Raw genomic sequence first — 22,080 nt, forward strand, 5'->3', positions numbered from 1 at the left:
CAGGTAAAGAGAAGATAAAAGTGTAAAGTATATTGTAATGGGGAGCATATGTAAAGTTGAACAAGTTGTAATAGATGTTATGTAAGGTGTTATTTATTTTTGTTTTGTCACTTAGCCAATTTTTCCTATTTTATTGACATCATGCCAAAGGGGGAGATTGTTGACAATTGGCTAATAGTGATATGTAATTATTGTCATTTATGGCAACACATGATTTACATGCTTATAGGAAACCTCAAAAATAAAGATACTTAGTGTTTCATAATCAAAAAATTGTCTAAGTATAGAATTTGGTTTATAGCAATGTATTGTTTTGTTTATAACTTGTTGTTGACATCATATTATGACTAGAAAAGTTACATGGAGATAGTATACATGTTGATGATGATGTGTATAACCTTAGAAGTCAGTACAAACTGTACAAAATAGAAATAATCATGTTTGAAGCAAATTAAGACAATGGAACTAAAGGAAAGAATTGTTTTATTTACAAAATAATTACTTGTCCAATTATGTCCAACATCCTAGATGTTTACCCTAAGTTGGAAGAGTGGATTGTGGTGTCAGCCAACCCAACAAAAATTTGTGAAAAGGCATGGTATTTATGCAAAGGACATTTTGCAATAAAAAGTGTGTAAGTGGTGTATAAGTTCTATATGTGAACTTTTGTGAAAGTGATAAATGTGAAGTTTTATATGAGCTATTTGATGATCCAAGATCAAGTTGAAGATTAGAGATTAGTCAAGGAAGAAGGTACAATACCTAGTCTAGAAGTCTAATTACATGTTTTTGCAATGAGCTCTTCTTGTAATTAGAACTACATGTTTGGGCAGTGGGCTCATCTTGCATCTACTATACCACAACTCCTAATAGGGTTGGAATCTCCTAACAGGGACTCCTTATACTAAATTTTTCCATTGACTCCTAACAGGGTCCATCCTCTAACAAGGAACTTATATATCAATATATTATCTAGTGGATATCATTCCCACTAGAGTTTTCCCTTGGCTAGGGTTTTCCTAGTTAACAAAATATGGTGTTATGAGTTATCTTTGTGCATTGTTACTATTAATATTTAGCATTACTTTATTGCTTTATTATGCACCATTTAAAGTAAGTAATAATATCCCACTGGCAACAAAAGTTTGTATATTACTAATTCACCACCACCCCCCCCCCCCCCCCCCCTCAGTAATCCCTATTTCTAACACCTATTCCTTTTCAAGTGGATTTACTTAATCTTTCAAAAAAAAGTAATTAGTTAAAGGGTTAAATGATACCATGACCAAAACCTTAGGTGACATGTCATTGACACACAACAACCTACAAGTGTCAAGTGACATATTAAAGCATATTACACATCATCATGACATGTCCCTAATGCATCTTTGAGATTAAAATTTCCACACACATACAAGTTTACATTCAAAATAAAATACATCACAATGAGGCCTTTGAATCTTCCAAAAATTTGTCTTGGCTAAACTATGTTCACATGATTTTGGACCTTGTTTCCCCCAAATAAATTCCATGGTTCAATTGCCTAAACACTAAACTCGAACACCGGTAGCCCAATGCAAAATCATATAAAATGCATTTAATAGGTGCATATTGACATTACTATCTAGTCAAATGATCCAATTAATCATACTAAACGACATCATAATCCATTTCCTATCATAATGTTGAAATTTTGAATCCATATTGTTAAATCAGCCAACATGAAAATTAGTTTTGAATGCATATCTTAGGTCAAAATCACCAAACTATAAACATCACAACTAATATCCTTGATTAAATTAAATATGGTTTGATTACTAACATTAGCCTATTATCATTATGAGGTAATACATTATAAGGTGTATCAATTATGTCAAGTAAATCAAGATGTTTGCATAGTCACATAGTTTAAAAATCAATCATGGAATAAAAGCATTACATTTTATTGGGCCATAAAATATTTCCTTGTGAATACCCAGCTAATACTACTTTTACAATAATTAACTTATTACATTACATCATATCAAGTTCTACAATTTTAGACCCTTATCCAATTTGATAACAAGTTTCATATATGACTATTAGTAATGTCATAAGGGTGGGTGTTGATTCATCTTTCCATAATAACCATCTAATTTAATTATCCTAATAGGACATAAAATATCATGAACCCATCGACATAATTTCTAAGTTATAACACCTCGAGCCTTTATTCCATAGGGTCTTAGCTTATTAACCTAATGTAATTATGAATAAGATACTTGGCACAATAATAACTAATATATATATATATATATATATATATATATATATATATATATATATATATATATATATATATATATATATATATATATATATATATATATATATATATATGTCTCAATAAGATCTCAAGCTCATTATTGATAAGGAAAATGCCAATTGTGACATACTTAGATCCCAAAACCTTCTTGCCATCACTAAATCTTAAGGTGTATGGTAATAGTATGCTACTCACATTCTATATGCAAGTGAAAAAACATGACATCTCATCTCCTTATGCTTCCTATATTTGACCACATTTGTGTTATTAAGATTCATAATAGGGTACTAGGGAAGAGGCCTTACACAATGGTTGATGGGGACACATTAATCAATGTCAATCCTAAGATAGATAATTTAATGTTATTGTAGCCTTTTACTAAGGAAGAGATCAAGTCTTACTCTCCATCCACACAAGGTGATGGGGACACAACCCAAGCACATAATGGACACAATTGGAAAGGGAAAATTATATTAACTTTAAAAATATTCTAGTATACTTAGTGTAGAGAAATAGACTCCAAAACATGCCCTTAGGGCTTACAATAGCATAAATCTGGAGATACATTCTTCTCCCAGTACCTTCTCTCAAACTCCACTCTGAACTTCCTTTTACAATGCTAGAAATGTTCTTAAATAGACCCCAGAGGGTTAAGGATTAGGAATACATTCTAGAAAGTGCTAGTTGGCATCCATCGACCAAATAGAAGGCTCCAGAAGTCATATTAGAAGTCGGCACAAATTTAGAAGAATCTAGAAATGGTAATCGAACTTTCGGGAGGCATAACTTTTGAACCGTAGCTCTGATTGACAAACTGTTTACATTTTCAAAAACCTCTCAAAGTGCTCTATAGCCCTATGGACAAGCTTCAATTGTTCCACAATTTTTGGTCCTATTTGAGGTCATTTAATTCCCCTAAACTAACTTTGAAGCATTCTTAAGAGGTCTCCAGAAACTAAAAAATTGCGATAACTTTCAAACCATGGGGCCTTTTGACCTTATTCTTTTTCTGGAATGCTCTAAATTACAATTACCATCATTCAACCAATTTACACCTTCTAGTTCACCAAAATGATGGCTCAATTACATACTCCTATTTTTTTGGCATTTACACATATCCCAAGGTGTTCAAATACTCTATCCTAGAACATTGATAGTGGAATAGTGAGAGTTGGAACGTTTATTTGACCCAAATGGATATCCAAAAATGAAAACACATGAAAAAAAAAAACTAATTCTAAGTACATTTTTTTGGGTGACACAGGATTGCCCTTATACCTTTGGATGCTCCTGCATCAGACACGTAGGGTAGATTGAAAAGTGACCTTGTCACTTTATGAATGGTAGAGGAAATTCCAAATGGGAAACCTCAGCTGCTGATATCCAAGTTGAGTCCTCTACCAGTTGTCCTTTCCACTTGACTAGATAATCTTCATACTGCCTATTTTTGGTACTCCTGCCCACACGATGATCTAGAATGTCTTCTATCTCTTCCTTCTTAGAAGCAAGAATTGGACATGGCTCTAACATCAACTCCTCATCTATACCATCATCATGATACTCTGTTAAGTCTGCAATGTTGAAAATAGGAGAAATGTGAATTCCATCTGGAAACTCTACTTTATATGCATTTCCTGAGTCATGTTTCTTCAAAATTTTGCAGGGGCCAAATTTCTTCATTTTTAGCTTGTTGTAAGTACCGGTTGCAAATCTTTCTTTGCGTAAGTGTACCATGACTAGATCCCCTACCCTGAATTCCTTATGTCTTCTCCTTTGATCAGCCCTAGCTTTATACTCTTGATTCATCTTGGTAATGTGTGCTTGGACCTCTTCATGTAGATGCTTGATATGTTTAGTAAATTCTTTAGCTTCAGCACTTGTCCTCTCCCCTTGCTCCATCTTCCTCAATTCTGGTGCAGTCCTTGGGCTACTCCCATATACAATTTGGAATGGTAATTTACCTATACTCCTATTTACAAAGTTATTGTAAGAAAATTCCGCTTGTGGGAGAATCAAATCCCATCCCTTGGGCTTATCCCCAACTAAACATCTTAGTAAATTGGCCAAACTTTTGTTTACCACTTTTGTTTGTTCATCAGTCTGCAAGTGATGTGTAGAACTGAACTTCAAGTCTGTTCTCAACTTCTTCCATAATGTCCTCCAAAAATACCCCACAAATTTAGTATCTCTGTCAGAAACTATACTTCTTGGGAGACCATGTAGTCTCACCACCTCTTTGAAAAACAAGTCTGCAATATGGATACCATCATGAGTTTTGTGGCATGGAATGAAATGTGCCATTTTGGAGAACCTATCAACCACCACAAATACTGAGTCATTACCCCTTTGTGTCCTTAGCAATCTAAGAACAAAATCCATACTTATGTCTTCCCATGGCTTTAATGGAACAGGCAATGGCTGATATAGTCTAGTATTGTGAGTAAATCCCTTGGAAACTTGAAAAATATGACAACTCTATACAAACTTCTTCACATCTTGTGAAATCTAAGGCCAAAAATAATGTTCTCTAAGAATGGTAATGGTCTTATCTCGACCAAAATGTCCTGCCATCCCTCCACTGTGTTTCTCCTTAATAAGATTTTCCCTCATCGAACTCCTTGGAATGTATAATTGACTACCCTTGAATAACATACCATCTTGAATCAGATAGTCTAACCACTTAGTTATGTCTACAGCAACAGTCTCTTTACAAGCTTTCCACACTTCAGCAAAATAGGGTACAGATTCTTGAGTTCATCAAACTCAACTACTTCAATCTACATTATTGTAAGAAACAACTGTCTCCTACTTAGTGCATCTGCAACCCTATTAGATTTTCCACTTCTATGCTTCAACACAAATGTATAGCTCTACAAGAACTCTACCCACTTCATATGCCTCTGATTCAATTTACCTTGGCTATTTAGGTACTGTAATGCCTGATGATCATTATACAAAACAAATTCCTTTGGTAATAAATAATGCCTCCATTTCTTTAAGGCCTGAACTATTGCATAGAACTCTTGATCATAAAAATAATACTTCTTTTTTGCATCATTCAATTTTTCACTAAAATATGCAATAGGCTTACCTTCTTGCCTTAATACAGCCCCAATAGCACTGCTACTAGCATCAAAATCCACCTAGAACACCTTTCTAAAACCTAGAAGTGCCAACATAGGTTGTTTTGTCACCTTCTTCTTTAGCAATTCAAAACTTCTCGCAGCTGTTGCAGTCCATTTGAACTCTTTTCTATCCCCTCTTATTGTGTCAGTCGGGGGTGCACATATGCCACTAAAATTCTTAATGAACAACCTATAAAAACTAACCAGACCATGAAATGATCTTACCTGAGTAGCAGACCTTGGAGTAGACCATTCCAAGATGGCTTTTACCTTCTCTAGATCCATTTTGAGACCTTCAGGTGATATAACAAACCCCAAGTAGACTAATTCCTTTTTAGCAAAGGTACACTTCTTCAGATTAATTAACAATTTCTCTTCCCTCAACCTCTCAAGAACACTACAAATATGCAATAATGTTCTTCCAAAGTCTTGCTGAAAATTAAAATATCATCCAAATAAACAATAACAAATTTTCCCAAGAACTTCTTAAGTACCTCATTCATGAGCCACATGAAGGTGCTTGGGGTGTTCGTCAATCCAAAGGGCATGACTAACCACTCATAAAGACCCTCCTTGGTCTTGAATGTTGTCTTCCACTCATCTCCTTCTCATATCCATATCTGATGATAGCCACTCTTGAGATCTATCTTTGTGAAGTACTGAGCTCCACTCAAGCAGTCCATAAGATCATCCATTCTTGGCAAAGGAAACTAGTACTTGATGGTTATCCTATTTATAGCTCAAGAGTCTGTACACATCCTCCACTCTCCATCCTCCTTTGGTGCTAGTACTGCATGTACTGCACATGGACTTAGGCTCTCTTGAATCAAGCCCTTCCTCAATAGCTCCTAAACTTGTCTATTTAGCTCCTTAGTTTCAGTAGGAGTCATCCTGTGAGCAACCTTGTTAGGCAAACTAGCTCCTAGGATTAAATCGATCTGATGACTAATTTGCATTACTTGTGGCAATCCTTCTGGAACATTATCAGAGATGACATCTCCAAACTCACCTGGTAAATTTGAAACTTCAAGTGGTATTTCACTACTACCTTCTTTATCTTTCCTAGGAATCAAAGCATAGCACATATGTTGATGTTTCATGCCATCTAAAAAATTCCTTCCATCAACAAAAAAAATCTTAGCACTACTACATACCTTTTTGCCTTCCTTTTTCATGGGCTTCATTTTGTGGTGAACTCCATCCTTTGTCAGAGAATATGTGTTTGCATGACCATCATGTACTACATGCCTATCAAACTATCACAGTCTTCCCAACAATAGATGGCAAACATCCATTGGAATAACATCACAGAGAACTTCATCATAGTAACTCCCAATTTTGAATTTCCCTAAACATTGTTCACTTACCAGGACCTTATGATCATCTTTCACCCAAGCAATCCGATAGGGCTGGGGGTGTTTCTCCCTCTTGAGCTTTAGCTTAGAGACCATTTCCTCTGATACCAAGTTATTAGTGCTACCACCATCAATGATCACATCACAACATTTATCCTCACACTTGTACTTGGTACGGAATAAACTCCTCCTTTTTCCTAGTTCAATCTCACCACTTAGTAGGACCCTTTCATTTACTAAAGTCTCTCCTCTTTTTGCATCCTTTGAATGTGATGATTGTGCATCCTCATCCACATGAGCAACCCTAGCTTGACCCTTAACTCTCCTATCTGTCCTTCCTTGTCATTGAGGGCATTCAAAGGCATGATGACCTTCTCCATTGCAATGGAAATAGGTAGCATAGAAGCCTCCTCTTCCTTGTCCACGTCCTCTACCTCTTCCTCTCTAATTTCCAAAGTCTTGATCACGAGAGTGGTTGAAACCCTCATTCCTCTGGTTCCTGCTAGTACCCACATCTTCATTTTTCTTTTGGGTTTCATTTCAGCCTCCAGATGACCTACCACTACCCCTTCCTCCTTGACCACACCCTCTTTATCTCCCTTCAAACCTTTTGTTTAGCTTCTCTTCAACTCGTAGGGAAAACTGGTATGCCTCTTCAATACTGGTCATTCTTACTAGAATTAATTCCTCCTAGATGCTAGGTCACAACCCACTGATATAACAAGCAACCTTCTCCTTATTTTTTTTTGCATGCCCTACTCTAATCGAGAGTTGGTAAAACTCCTCTGTGTATTCCTAGACTGATTTTCCTGTTTGCTTTAACCCATGCGTCTTCTTAAACAAATCAAGCTCATAATCAACATGAATGAATTACTTCTTCAATTTGTCCACCATATGATCCCACTTTGTGATCTTCTCCTTTCCTCTTTTGTTTCTTTCCAATTGAACCTCTTGCCACTAGATTTTGGCATGGCCTTGCAGTTTGGCCTTTTCAAACTTAACCCTATCTAGATCCTTGATATCCTCATACTCGAAGTTCTCTTCCAGTTCATTGATCCAGTCAATCAACTCATCTAGTTTCATATTTCCTTAAAATACACCCACATCAATTGTAGGTCTTTTCCCAAACTTAGTAATGGCCCTAAAAAGCCTTTTCTCTACCTAATTCAGAACTTCCTTGTCAAATTCCCCTTCTGGTCCAATTTCTTCTTCTTCATTGTCATCTTCACTTTTGTCACCTGTAGCAACATTTGTTCCTCTATGGAGCTCCTCTTGCAATGCTTGTACCTGCCTTTGGAGGGCTCTAACCTCCTCAGGATTAATAGGTCTGACCCTTCCACCACGATTTCTTCATGGAGGCATCTTCTTAACTCAAACCCACAACCACACAGTCCTGGTGCAAACTGCCTCATAGTTGGCACTCTGTCTATACACTCAGGAAAACCAGCTTTGATACCACTTGATGGGGACACAACCCAAGCATAGAATGGACACAACAAGAAAGGGAAAATTTTATTAACTGTAAAAATATGCTAGTAAACTTAGTGCATAGAAATAGACTCCAAAACATGCCCTAAGGGCTTACAATAGCATAAATATGGAGATAAATTCTTCTCCCAATACCTTCTCTCAAACTCCACTCTGAACTACCTTTTATAATGCCAAAAATGTTCTTAAATAGACCCTGGAGGGTTAAGGATTAGGAATACATTCTAGAAAGTGCTAGTTGGCATCTACCAACCAAATAGAAGGCTCTAGAAGGCACATTAGAAGTTGGCACAAATTTAGAAGAATCTAAAAATGGTAACCGAACTTCCGAGGCATAACTTTTGAACTGTAGCTCCGATTGACGAATCGTTTACATTTTTAGAAAGCTATCAAAGTGCTCTATAGCCTTATGGAAAAGATTTGATTGTGCCCCATTTTTTGGCCCTATTTGAGGTCATTTAATGCCCCTAACCTAACTTTGAAGCATTCTTAAGAGGTCTCCAAAAATCGAAAAACTGCGATAACTTTCAAACTATTGGGCCTTTTGACCTGATTCTTTTTCTGCAATGCTCTAAATTACAATTACCATCATCTGACTAATTTAAACCTTCTAGTTCACCAAAATTATGGCTCAATTACATACTCCTATTTTTCTAGCATTTACATGTATCCCAAGGTGTTCAAATACTCTGTCCTAGAACACTGATAGTGGAACTGTGAGAGTTGGAACCTTTATTTGACCCAAATGGGTATCCAAAAATGAAAACACATGAAATAGAAAACTAAGTCTAAGTACTTTTTTTGAGTGACATAGGATTGCCCTTATACCTCTCAATGCTCCTACATCACAAGGCCCTGGGTTTAGATGTTTTTTTAGCTCATTTTTTTCAAAATCTTTGGAGTTCTACGAGTAGAAGAAAAGATCTTATTGTTTTCATCATAGATATCTTTTAATTACAGTTCAAAACATAAATACACATGTAGTAATATGATCATTTTTAAAGGTTTTTTTTGTTGATGATCTACCCATTTGTGCACCATTATTAGGATATTTATAAAGACTACTAAGACCTTTTGCCATGAGTACTGGTATTTTTGAGTGAGAAACTATTGGTGTAGAACATAATGGGTATCGGGTGAATGTTTTCAAATGACACTTTTAGACCACTTTTAGCTCAACTTTAAACTCTTCACTCGCTTGAAAAAAATTGCAAAATCAAACTTATGATTTAAGAGATCTAGAAGGATGATTGGACACATGAGAAGTAGTGAAGTATAGAAAGGTGTAAATATTAATGAGGATCTTGACTCGATAATACACTCCCAATTTGTCAATGATGATCTAATCATTGGCAAGGCTACAATTAGTGAAGCCACAGTCATCAAATGAACCCTTGACAAGTATGTGAGGGTTTCTAGACAAAGGATAAACAATAAAAAATTTAAATTTTATTTCTTCAATGTAAAGGTGATTAACAATGCAAAGAGAATTAGTGGCCTCCTTGGGTAGAACATCAGAACCTTGCCCACCAAGTATCTTGGTGGCCCTTTGTTTCCTATTGTGACCAAACCTTCCCTTAGGAAAAATTTAATCACCAACTCAAGAGAAAAAATTGAAGCCTAGAAACATAAATGGTTGTCTCTTTTTTGGAAAAATCTAACTCATAATGGTCATTATAGTAGTTATTTCAATTTCTAGGATCATTCTTAAACATCACATGTTATAAGTATCATGTTTAAGAGATCAAAATGTATAGTATGCCATGGTAGAAGTTATATTCCAGAGCATTGCATGTCCTTAATTATTTCATGAAATATTTTTTATGGGATGGCACTAAGGAAATTGAAAAATCTTCTACTAAGTTGGCATATGTTGTGCCTTTTCAAATCTGTGTTGTAGGGGCATTCAAAGATTGGCTAATTAAAATATTTCCCTTGAAGCAAAATTGGTTTGGAAAATTTTTCGCTTCCCCAAAAAATCTCGGTACAAGATTGTGCAAGGGAAATATCTAGATGATTTAGATCTCTTAGCATCCTTAGTATGGTGTCAAACTAGGATACGCAGTTCAAGCTACAATTAGAGGAAAAGTGATATTGGATTATACAAGCTATGTTGGAATAAATTGGTTGTGCCTAGGGCAGGATCTTTCATTTGAATGGATAAAAATTGAAGAATTTTGATTAGAGAAAGGCTCAAATCATATATTATCTGCTGACCAATGATTTTTGTGATATAAAAGTAGCAAGAAGAATCAAAAAATCACATCACCTTCTATAGGATTGTGAATTTGCAAGGCATTGCTAGACTCATTTGACTTCAGACTTGGAATAGTCCTTAATAGTTGATCATGCATCAATAGCAAATCATTATGATCGATCATTTGGACCATTGCCCCATCCATGCTTGTGTGGCATATATGGAAAGAATGCAAAAAAATAATTTTTGAAGGAAAGGCTTCCAAATTTAAAATATTTTATATGGGAATCATATTTGCAATTTGTGAAGTAATAAATTCCAAGATACACTCCACTAGAATCAAATACATGTGTGATTGGGATAAGATGATCCATCTAAATTGGGTCAAATAGAAATCTTTGAATATAAACATCTAATTGAATGGATATTGTATGGATTTCTTTGACAAGAAGGCTCAAATTGAATTTTGATGATCCTCCTAAAGGAAATTATGGTGGGTGATGGTAGATTGCTCAAATATCATGAAAGAAAAGTCAAATTTGATATTTTTTGTTACATGGGGAAGTGCACAAGCAAATCTATAGAAGCATTTGCATTGGAAAGACCATTGAAACAAAGTATTGAAAATGGTATTAATGCCCTAGATATTGAAGAGGGATCTCAGGTAATGATAAATGCCATAGAAAATGCTTGTTGCCATAATTAGAAAATAAAAAGGAATATTGATAACATTCTCATTTAGCTCAATTCCATTCAATATTTCAGAATTATGCATACTTTTAGAGAGGCAAATATTTCTGCAAATTTATTGGCAAACTTGTTTTCAGCAAAAAAATGAAGGAAATGTTCTTCCTCCCCACCACCTCTCATGGTTGATAATAAAGGAGTTTATTGAATCTCATGTTCTTTTCTAGATGTTTGTTTTGATGTTAACTATATTTTTAGATGCCTCACTTTTGAGGTTTGTGGTTTTGTGACTATTTTTGGAATTACACCAACTCTTGTGTTTTCTCATATGAGGTTGAATTGTATTGGACTACCCCATTTTGGTATAACTTAACTACTAGAAAAAGGAATAGGTCAAAGAAATGAACATCGGTCAACACTCTAGACTTGAAAGTATTGGGGTAGTGTGTTGGGAGCCCTTGTATAGGGATTTTCCATCACCATAAAAAGGATTAGGAACACATTAGGGAGGTTCCATATTCCTATCTTTCAAAAATTGAACCAAAAAAACATAAAATATGTGTTAAGCTCCTTGGTCCAAGGATTTTCACCCATTTGAGATCTTGGAATGTCTTGCATAGCCTTTTTTCACTCTTATAACACTTCCTATTAATTATTGGATTTGAACTTGCACGCATGAAAACATAGAAGGATGGTTGTGTAGTATAGGAACTTGCCTAAGGAAAACCCTTTTTCAATGTTCTCATCACCACAGTAACTATAATTGATGTAAAAGAGATATTATCCTGAGAAGGATAGAGGAAAATAATAATATAACATGATGAAATGATGGGATTATATCCTAGCTATGAAACCCTTTCATGGATTTTCACATAAAGGTAGTGATGTAATTTTCTTTAAACAAGTCCTACAAGTGTTAATGCAATTACATGATACACATAAGTCATAAACATAAAATAGTGCTAAAATATTAAATGGTAGTTTATTTTTCAATATGTTGAAAATTTTGATTTGAGATTTATGTTCATTTAAATAATAATTTCAACTTTGAAATTTATTTAAGTTGTACTTTATATAGGGATGACAAGGTTATTTTCAAGTTTGGATGATATAAAAGAGTCACGTAGAAAAATCAATGCTAGATGTTTAAAATATAAAGGTAAACACTTGAACTTGCTATATGGGTATATGTAGGATCATGGCGTGCAAAGAAGTGGTGATATGAAAAAGTTGTAGTTTTAAAATGTCTAAAAGCATTTCAAAATATGTTCTAATTTTTTCCCACCCATCATGATACCAAAGAAAAAAGTAATACCATACATTTTTAGGTACTTGATCCCATATTGAGTATTTGATATTATGAGGTACATGAAACCTACTACCACAAAATAAAAAATAAAAACTCGAGCATCATTTTTCATTTTTGGTTCATTGTTTGAGTTGTTTGGCCCCCATATCACATATACGATCTAGGATTGAGTATAGGATCTTTTCTCACCTAAATCCATCAAAGGTAAGTGAATTTTTTTGGGTTTTTTTATTATTTTCATTTAATTCTATTTAAAAATGGGTTTTTTAAATAGAAATCATTGGGTTTTTCATTTAATTATAAACTTGTAATACAATTAATAATGTTTGAATTCTTTGTAATTTGATAGTTATTGCTGACCCGAATGATGGTGGTAAGATTGAGCCATGAAATAATGTTCCTTGAAACCCTTTGCCAAATGTTCCATAACCCTGTCAAAATCTTCAGCCTCCACCAAACGATCCACTACCCGCTGCAAACCCTCCTTGAATTGAAGATTTGATACACAAAAATCATTCCAAACTAAGGGGTATTCAAGCCACATATAACAATATACCTACATTGGCTCACATGTCGATAATATTTAGACACTTATCGATTAGCAAAATTTTTCTCTTCAGTGGCATGAGAAAATGCATGCCATATTTTATGATAGGTTGGACTATGATGAGGTTGTTTCCCTAAACATAACCAAAGATGATACCATTAACCTTTTTGAATCCAAAAACTAGTAAAATAGTAGAATGTACAAAACCCAAATTATTAATTAAATGGTGCACAAATGAGGCTATGTAGAAAAACTTGTGGGATCGTTGGTGAATGATTTTTGACAAACCACCACACAATAATTTAGAGGTCCCATTCTATTTCATTAAAAACTCTATGTTGAATTTGTGTTGGGCCTCAAGGTGAACTACTGGAGCATGAGGCACAACATGGGCGTAGGAGGAGCTCCCCTGGATAAACCCTTTTGCCCAGTTGAAGAAAGAATGGAACTTTTGTCCCCCCACAAATGTTTTCCCCCTCCTCCAGTGCAACATCCTGATATCATTATAGAGGCTAGCTCTTAGACTATTAAAGAGTCATCCATAGATTGAGTAGCCTATTATTCTCCTAGACTATGTTAGTGTTGCCTCCCTGTGTTGACGATGCTAGAACAAGTTCATAATCAATGAGCATATCACATGTTTGTGTACCCCGTACTTGTATAATGTGCAAGAATCATTATTTGAGTCCTATTGGTGATAAGTATGAGTATCAATTTCTAATTAGGGAGGAGGATACATCACATCCACCTACTAGGACTATATACCCTAAGGTGAGAGAGGAGGAGGGGAATGAAAAGCCATGGTTTCCTTCTATGTCAGTAAGTGTGTGCATTTTTTTTTTATGGCATATTTTATTTAAAGTTAACATTTATAGTAGAATAATTTTAACCTATACTAGCTTAGAGATGTATGTGATCTTCATTCATGTTCAGTTGATGACTAAGGAAGAGGTCAAACATGTTGATGATTTCATGCACTCAACTATTTCATTGGGCCTTGAGACATCTACGGTAGATTATGTTGTATTCTCATTACTTTTCTATTTGATACTAGAACATACATGGTTTCTAATCTTTATGTTCTCTTCCAGGTATCACTTGTCAATGGGGACCAGAGTATAGGGGATGAGCCACAACACATTGACAAGGGAAAGGTAATTAGATGCTTTTAAAGTGATTAAATATTGATGGATACTTCTAGCTTGTGTGTGCCAATGAAATTTAATTACATTATTTATTATACAGGGTGTGGCCACTAGTGATGAGTCCATTCATAGCGATAGCCCCATCATGTGTGTGTGTGTGTGTGTGTGTGTGTGTGTGTGTGTGTGTGTGTCTATATATATATATATGTATGTATGTATGTATGTATGTATGTATATATGTATGTATGTATGTATGTATGTATGTATGTATGTATGTATATTGCTGGTCTCTCGAACTGTTTTTGTCTATTAGTATGAAACACTTAGTCATGCATTAGGGAGAGTCAGACACTCATCACTGTGACTGAGCTTCTCTATATAGGTTGAGTCATGAGATAGACTTGTATATAAACATGTATATATTGAGCTTTGTAGGAGTTGAGAAAGTCCTTGGTTGCTGAGTATTTTTTATGTAAGTTGAGTCTAATGTTTACCAAGTAGATCAATCATAATGAAGCTGATTTAAACAAAAGGTGTTGAGCATATTAAATATTGAGCATCAACAACCTATATCGTGAGTGTTGAGTATCAGAGATAGTAAGTGCGGAGTAGTGCAAAATTGACATTCAAGTAAGGAATGATACAAAATTAGAGGTAAATCATTAATTGTAGAGGTTGCTACAGAGGTTATTACAATTTTTATGATAGGGATCACATGTCTCTATGTTTTGTGATGAACCAATCAGATGAAGAGGCAAAATTAGGAAGCATCTAGAAAATTCTTTATGAAACATTTAAATAGAGCAGATCTTGACCTATTTTGATATAACATAGAGAGATGAGAAGAAGTATGTTGATGAGAAGAAGTGAACAAGCTATTTGTGTGATTCAAGTATGAATGTGTGAACATTTGTAGAAGGAAAAAGGGATATGTTATTGTAGAACAAAGAAAATGACCCTATCTTAGTAGTGAAGGACAACAAAGCTATATTAGATAAGAGATCATATCATATTGGAGGGAGGAGATCCAAAAATAGCTTATCCAAGCAGACCAAGGATTAGGTACTAAATCAATTTTAATAGATTGAGTCAGGGTAAATCTCTTAACAGAGTGGTCTTAATAGATCTCTATAAATCCAAGAGTCCTTACTTTTTGCAATTATAAAATCTTGTAATAGGGCGAGACCTAATAGTCTTAAAAACTTTTAACAAGGTTTACCCCTCATAGGGTAGATCATTGGAAACAATCAAACATTGTAACCCTAATAAGTTAGCTTTATTACTGTATTAGTGAATATTTGTGGGTGTCATCCGCACCCCAAATTTCCTTGCAAATTAAAGTGCTTTTGGGTAACCAAATCTTTGTGTCATGTGATTACTTTTCATGCATGTAATTGGATATGAGATGGAAAATGTGGTAAATGCATTATATAATTGTGAAAAGGTTAAAAGTGTTACAGATCTTGATGCACCCCCTGCCTCTCAATATCTTGGTTTACAATTAAGACTTCCAACAATTGGTATTAGAGTTGTATTCTCTTGGGAAAGTTTAACAATTTGGAGTTTAGATCTTGGATATGGAGGCTTATAAATTGGACAAAGTTATTGACAATTGGGTGATTGACATCCATCTCATACTACAACAACTTGATACAACAACATAAAAAATGAGGAAATCAATGAAAAGGAGAAAAGAGTTAGCTATTCAGATAAATGAGTTTCATTATGAAGTTAAAACTGAAGGACTCATTGGAAATAGAAGTTCAAATGAGAATAACACAACATCTACAAATCTACTAAAAAAGAACAAAATCCTAAATGAAGAAGTTAGAGGACTAAAAAGGGAACATGATATTCAATCTGTGAGGCTAGGTGAAGTGACCGAGCAAAAGAAGAAAGTTGAGGAAGACAAGGTTGTTGTTGAGGAAGACAAAAGGAAAATGGAAACTAGACTTAAAGAAAGGATATCTAATGTACAAAATCTCACAAACACTCAACTAGACATGATGGATCAACTTATGCTTTCAAATAAGGAATTGAATAGAAAAGATGTGGAAATAGAAAATATGAAATCATAGGACTTATTGAAGAATGAACTATAAACTGAGAAAGAACTTGTGGAAAGATTCAACAAGCCTAATGAATCAAATAAATACATTGAATAACTTATGAGGTCATGTGGTAGCACTATTGGTTCAGGACATTCATCTACCAAGCAAGGAGAATCGTCTAGGAATGGAGAACAGAGAAATGAAAAAATCATTGTGGAAAACTTGGTCATGCTACAAACATCTGCAGAAGAAAAAATGGTATGCAAAATCCTAGACCTAAGTTTACTGGTTATTGTTTTTATTGCAAGAAGCAAAGACACCAAATACATGAGTGTAGATCAAGAATGAAGAATGCACCTACTATACCTAGATTTCAGGGCTATTTTTATAATTGTCAAAAGTATGGGCATAGAGAATATGAATATAGATCATAGACAAAACCCTATTGGACTAATCAAAGGAATAATCATACACCTAACCATGTATGTTCCAAATGTCAAAAGTTTGGAAATTTAAGAAAAAAATCTAGGACTCAAGTACCACCAATAAATTACAATAACACCAAGGGTAAAGGCAAAGTGGACATTAATCAAACAAGCAAGGAGATGAATCAAACATGGAAGAAAAATGTAGAAGATGGAAACAATGGAACAAAAGGAGTTGAGGTCACCCAATCCAATAGAGAAGGTGATCTTATCACTTCAAACTAAGAAATAAAGGTATGTAAGGAATTGTATATTTAAATGATATATCATACGTCAGTTCCTAACATAAAATGTGCTAAAGTTTATATTTTCATAAGTAAATATGCATAAGAATAGATCTATGAAAGGAATAGTAAAAAAAAATCTTGTACATGGTTAGTGTCGAACATCAGTAAAAATTTTCTATATTGACTAAGCATTGTAATATGGACCAAGTACTTCAAAAGCTAAACTGGTGTATAGGCCAAGTTAGATGGCAGAGATTGAGCTATATTGACCTAGTTTAAAGGCACAATATTAACTGAAACAGGTGGCTTCAACCTACCTCAGTACACAACATTCATGGAGACCCTAAATCAAGGAAAAGGAAGTATATATCAAATTTTAAAGACATTATTTCATACCTTGCGTACAAAATTTGAGAGCATTGAGTGATTTGAGTGAAAAGAGATTCGAATGTGATTAAGAGAAAATATGAGACAAAAGCATAATCAAAGTGAATATATGACTGGTGTTGAGTTATCCAAAGTAAAGAAGTTTTCAAACCTTATCAAAGAAAAAAAAATGGTAGCTTCATCATTTGCAAGAAAGAATCAAGGAGTAGAGGTTAGTAACATTCAATTGGTGAGGAGTGGCACTTGTCCTCCACCTAATTTCATGTTATTCCTAAGATCACAATGAAAGGTGACTCAACAAGTGCTTTATCCTCGATATGACCCAAGGTAATCATGGTACACAAGTTTCTACATTTGTAATATTAGATAAGTTGTTGATTGCAAGATTTGAGAGGTGTATGAGAAATTATGTGACGAAGGAGTTCTGAAGGAGGAATTCAAAATTGTTTAGAGGAAAGGATTTGTTAGGATAAACCACAGACAGAAATAAAAAAAACTACATGCAAATATAACCAATAACAAAAAATAATAGAACACACAGAAATGAACACAAGGCACCAACATTTAATGTGGTTCACCCAATCCCTAGGCTACGTCCACCAAACAGCAAGTTCGATCTTATTACAATCCAGTGATTACAACCTGATTACAATCCGTAATCCCTTACAGTTCAATACCGCCGCAAGAACCAATTTTGTATCACCACACATAAAAAATACCCAACCCTAAGCCCTTTTTATACAAGTATTAAATCACTTTAGGGTTATAACATGTCGGCCATATGTCGGCCATAATATGTCGGCTACCATGTACAGTACTTTCCTGATCAGTCACCACAATCTAACAATCTCCCACTTGGGGACTGATCAGGCTCCACACTAAACAACAATCTCCCACTTGGAGACTGATCATGTAGCAATACAACTACCGCACGGGGCTCCCACTGGATCAAACCACCCTGGACGCTGCTGTTCTTTTATTCACATTTAGTCTAAAAGACCAACTGAAGCTGAAGAGGAGTTCAACTTCTCCCTTGTTACAACCTTTGTCAACATATCTGCTGGATTTTCATTGGTATGTATCTTCTCCAGCTTTAACTGTCCATCCTCCAAAACTGACCGAATGAAATGGTACCGCAACTGTATGTGTTTGGTCTTAGAATGCAGAGCTGAATTCTTAGCAAGATGAATGGCACTCTGACTATCTGTGAACAAATAATTATCCTTCTGAGGAATTCCCAATTCTTCCAAGAAGAACTAAAGCCATATCATCTCTTTGGCTGCCTCTGTAGCAGCAACATACTCTGCCTCTGTAGTGGAGAGAGCATTAATCTTCTGTAGTCTAGAAACCCAGCTCACGGCTGCCCCACCAACAGTAAAGACATAACTTGTAGTACTCCGCCTGGTATCAATATCCCCAGCCAAATCTGAGTCAACATAGCCTTGTAAATCATTAGTAGAGCCCCCAAAGTGTAAACACTTATTGGATGTTCCTCTCAAATATCTGAGAATCCACTTGACAGCATTCCAATGCTCAAAACCTGGATGACTCATATACCTGCTAACGACTCCCACTGCATGTGCAATATCTGGCCTAGTGCATACCATAGCATACATCAAACTTCCTACAGCTAAAGCATAGGGTACCTTGGACATCTTATCCTCCTCTTCCTGTGTCTTGGGACACATCTCCTTAGTCAATTTCAAATGACCAGGTAAAATTGTGCTGACAGCTTTAGCATTCTCCATAGAGAAATGTTGCAGCACCTTCTCAACATAATCAGCTTGAGATAGCGCCAATGTTTTGTTCTTCCTATCTCTGCAAATCTTCATACCAAGGATTTGTTTTGCTGCCCCCAAATCCTTCATAGCAAATGCATGTGCTAATTGGCATTTCAGCCCCTTAATATGATCCATGTTAGACCCAGCTACAAGCATATCATCAACATATAAACATAAAATAATGTAGCTATCATCATCCAACCTCTTAAAATAAACACAGTAATCTGAATGACACCTATTATATCCATGCTCATGCATAAAACTGTCAAACTTCAGATACCATTGCCGAGGTGCTTGCTTCAAGCCATATAAACTTTTCTTCAATTTGCACACTAAGTTCTCCTTACCTTTGACCTCAAAACCCTGTGGCTGAGCCATATATATTTCTTCATCCAAATCACCATGAAGAAAGGTTGTTTTAACATCCATCTGCTCTAAATGCAAATCTTCAGTAGCCACAAGACTTAAAACAGTACGAATAGAAGTCATTTTAACAACAGGAGAAAATATCTCATCAAAATCAATTCCCTTTTTCTGTGCAAATCCTTTTACAACTAACCTGGCCTTAAATCTTTTCTTACCTCCTTCCTCTTCTTTCAACCTATAAACCCATTTATTCTGTAAAGCCTTTTTACCTGCAGGCAACTTGCACAAATCCCATGTCTTATTTTTCAGCAAAGAGTCCATTTCATCTTTCATTGCAGACTCCCACTGAATCTTAGTATCCACCTGCACAGCTTCATCATAACTTTCAGGTTCACCAGCATCAGTAAGTAAAATAGAATACAAAGAGGGAGAAAACCTTTGTGGAGGTCTAATTGGCCTTGTTGACCGTCTAACATTCACTGGTGTGTGTGGTATTTGTTGTTGCAGTTGTTGCACATCATGAGGAATGGATGGAACATCAGCTTTTGGAGTATCATCCAGCACTACATAATCATCTTCTTTCTTCTCATGTTGCTGCAACAGATCTTTGTACAACACTTTTTCATTGAATATGACATCCCGACTTCTTATAATTTTATGATTTTCAAAATCCCAAAGCCTATAGCCAAATTCATTAATGCCATATCCAACAAAGACACATTTCTTTGATTTAGCTTCTAGCTTGGTTCTATTTTCAGAGTCTATATGAGCAAAAGCTTCACAACCGAAGGTCTTGAGAAAAGAATAACTCACCTTCTTACCAGTCCATGCTTCCTTTGGAATACCACAGCCCAAAGGAGTAGAGGGGCCTCTATTAATCAAATATACTGCAGTATTGATAGCCTCCGCCCACATGTGTAAGGGCAACCCAGCATGCAACCTCATGCTCCTTGCGCGCTCCATTATAGTCCTGTTCATGCATTTAGCCACTCCATTTTCCTGTGGAGTCCTTGGAATAGTTTTTTGTCTACGAATACCATTAGTGGAGCAATAATCTTCAAATTCATGACTGCAATACTCACCACCATTATCAGATCTGAGACATTTTAATTTCTTACCAGTCTCATTTTCAACCAAGCATTTCCATTTCTTAAAAGTTTGAAATACATCAGATTTCTGTCTAAGGAAATAAACCAAGGGAAGATACCTGAGCCGGTCCCCATACATCTGTATGCACAAGCTCTAATTTCTCCTTTTTTTTTTCCTTCCCCGTCTTTACAAAACTCACTCTCTTTTGTTTTCCATACACACAACTTTCACAAAAATCCATATTCACACATTTTAGACCTTGTAAGACTTTCCTTGAATGAAGTACTTTCATACCTTTCTCACTCATGTGCCCAAGTCTATTGTGCCACAACGCTGTATCAGAATCTACAGCAGCTATTTGTTCTCCCTGCTCAACTGCAGTAATTGTTCCTGAATATTCATTTTTCTCTGAAACAATCAAAGTAGAAGGAACAATATGACCTGTACAAAGATATAAGGTGCCTACTTTCACACCTTTTTCTACTACAAGGGAACCTTTTGAAACCTTCCAATTTTTATCATTAAAAGTAATTACACAACCCTCATCACCGAGTTGCCCTGCTGAAATTAAATTCCTACTCAGCTTTGGAACATGTCTTACCTCATGTAGTAGCCAATGATTCCCATTCTGCAACTTAATCTTAATTTTTCCCTTTCCAACAATCTGACAGGGTTCATTATCCCCCAAATAAACAAGCCCAAAATCCCCTTGGACATAATCAATGAAATAACCTCTATGAGGTGTAGCATGAAAAGAAGCACTAGAATCTAAAACCCATGAATCATCAACACTCTCTAAAGACAGAAGCAAAGCATCCTCTTCGGATTTATTACTTACCACATTTGCCTCTTTGTCTCCATCTGATTTATCTCCTTCATTTTTCTTTCGAGTCCAGCAATCTTTCTTTTTGTGCCCTGGTTTCCCACAGTACCAGCAATCATTTGGTCCTCTCGATTGACACCTCCTCCCCTTTAACTTTCCTCTTGATTTCCCATGATTTCTAGAGTTACTTCCTCTTTCAGTCGTTCTACCCCTGCTTTGTGCATTTAAAGCACTTCCTGATGTAGATCCACCTGAGGATTTTCTACGAGTTTCCTCACTTAAAATAACACCGATCACATCATCATATTTTAGGGTACTTGATCCAGGAACAGAATTACTCACCGCCATTACCAAGCCATTCCAGCTTTCAGGCAAAGAACACAAAATCAAGAGAGCCCTAATTTCTTCATCAAAATTGATACCCACAGAAGATAATTGACTAGTAATAGTATTAAACTCATTTAAATGATCTGCAACAGATCCACCTTCTGCCATTTTCATATTAAATAAACGCTTCATGAGAAATACCTTATTTGAAGCGGAGGGCTTTTCATACAGTGTCGCTAGGGTTTTCATCAAATCTTCTGTCGTCTTTGCTTTTGTAATATTAAATGCCACCGATGGTGCCAAGCATAACCGAATGCTTCCGAGTGCCTTTCTATCCAAAAGATCCCATTTAGCCTCTGACATAGTTCCCTGATTCTTGGCTTTTC

The sequence above is a fragment of the Cupressus sempervirens genome, chromosome 8 (assembly GCF_028749045.1).
Source record: "Cupressus sempervirens isolate cs-2001-9-10 chromosome 8, ASM2874904v1, whole genome shotgun sequence".
NCBI classification, from domain to species: domain Eukaryota; kingdom Viridiplantae; phylum Streptophyta; class Pinopsida; order Cupressales; family Cupressaceae; genus Cupressus; species Cupressus sempervirens.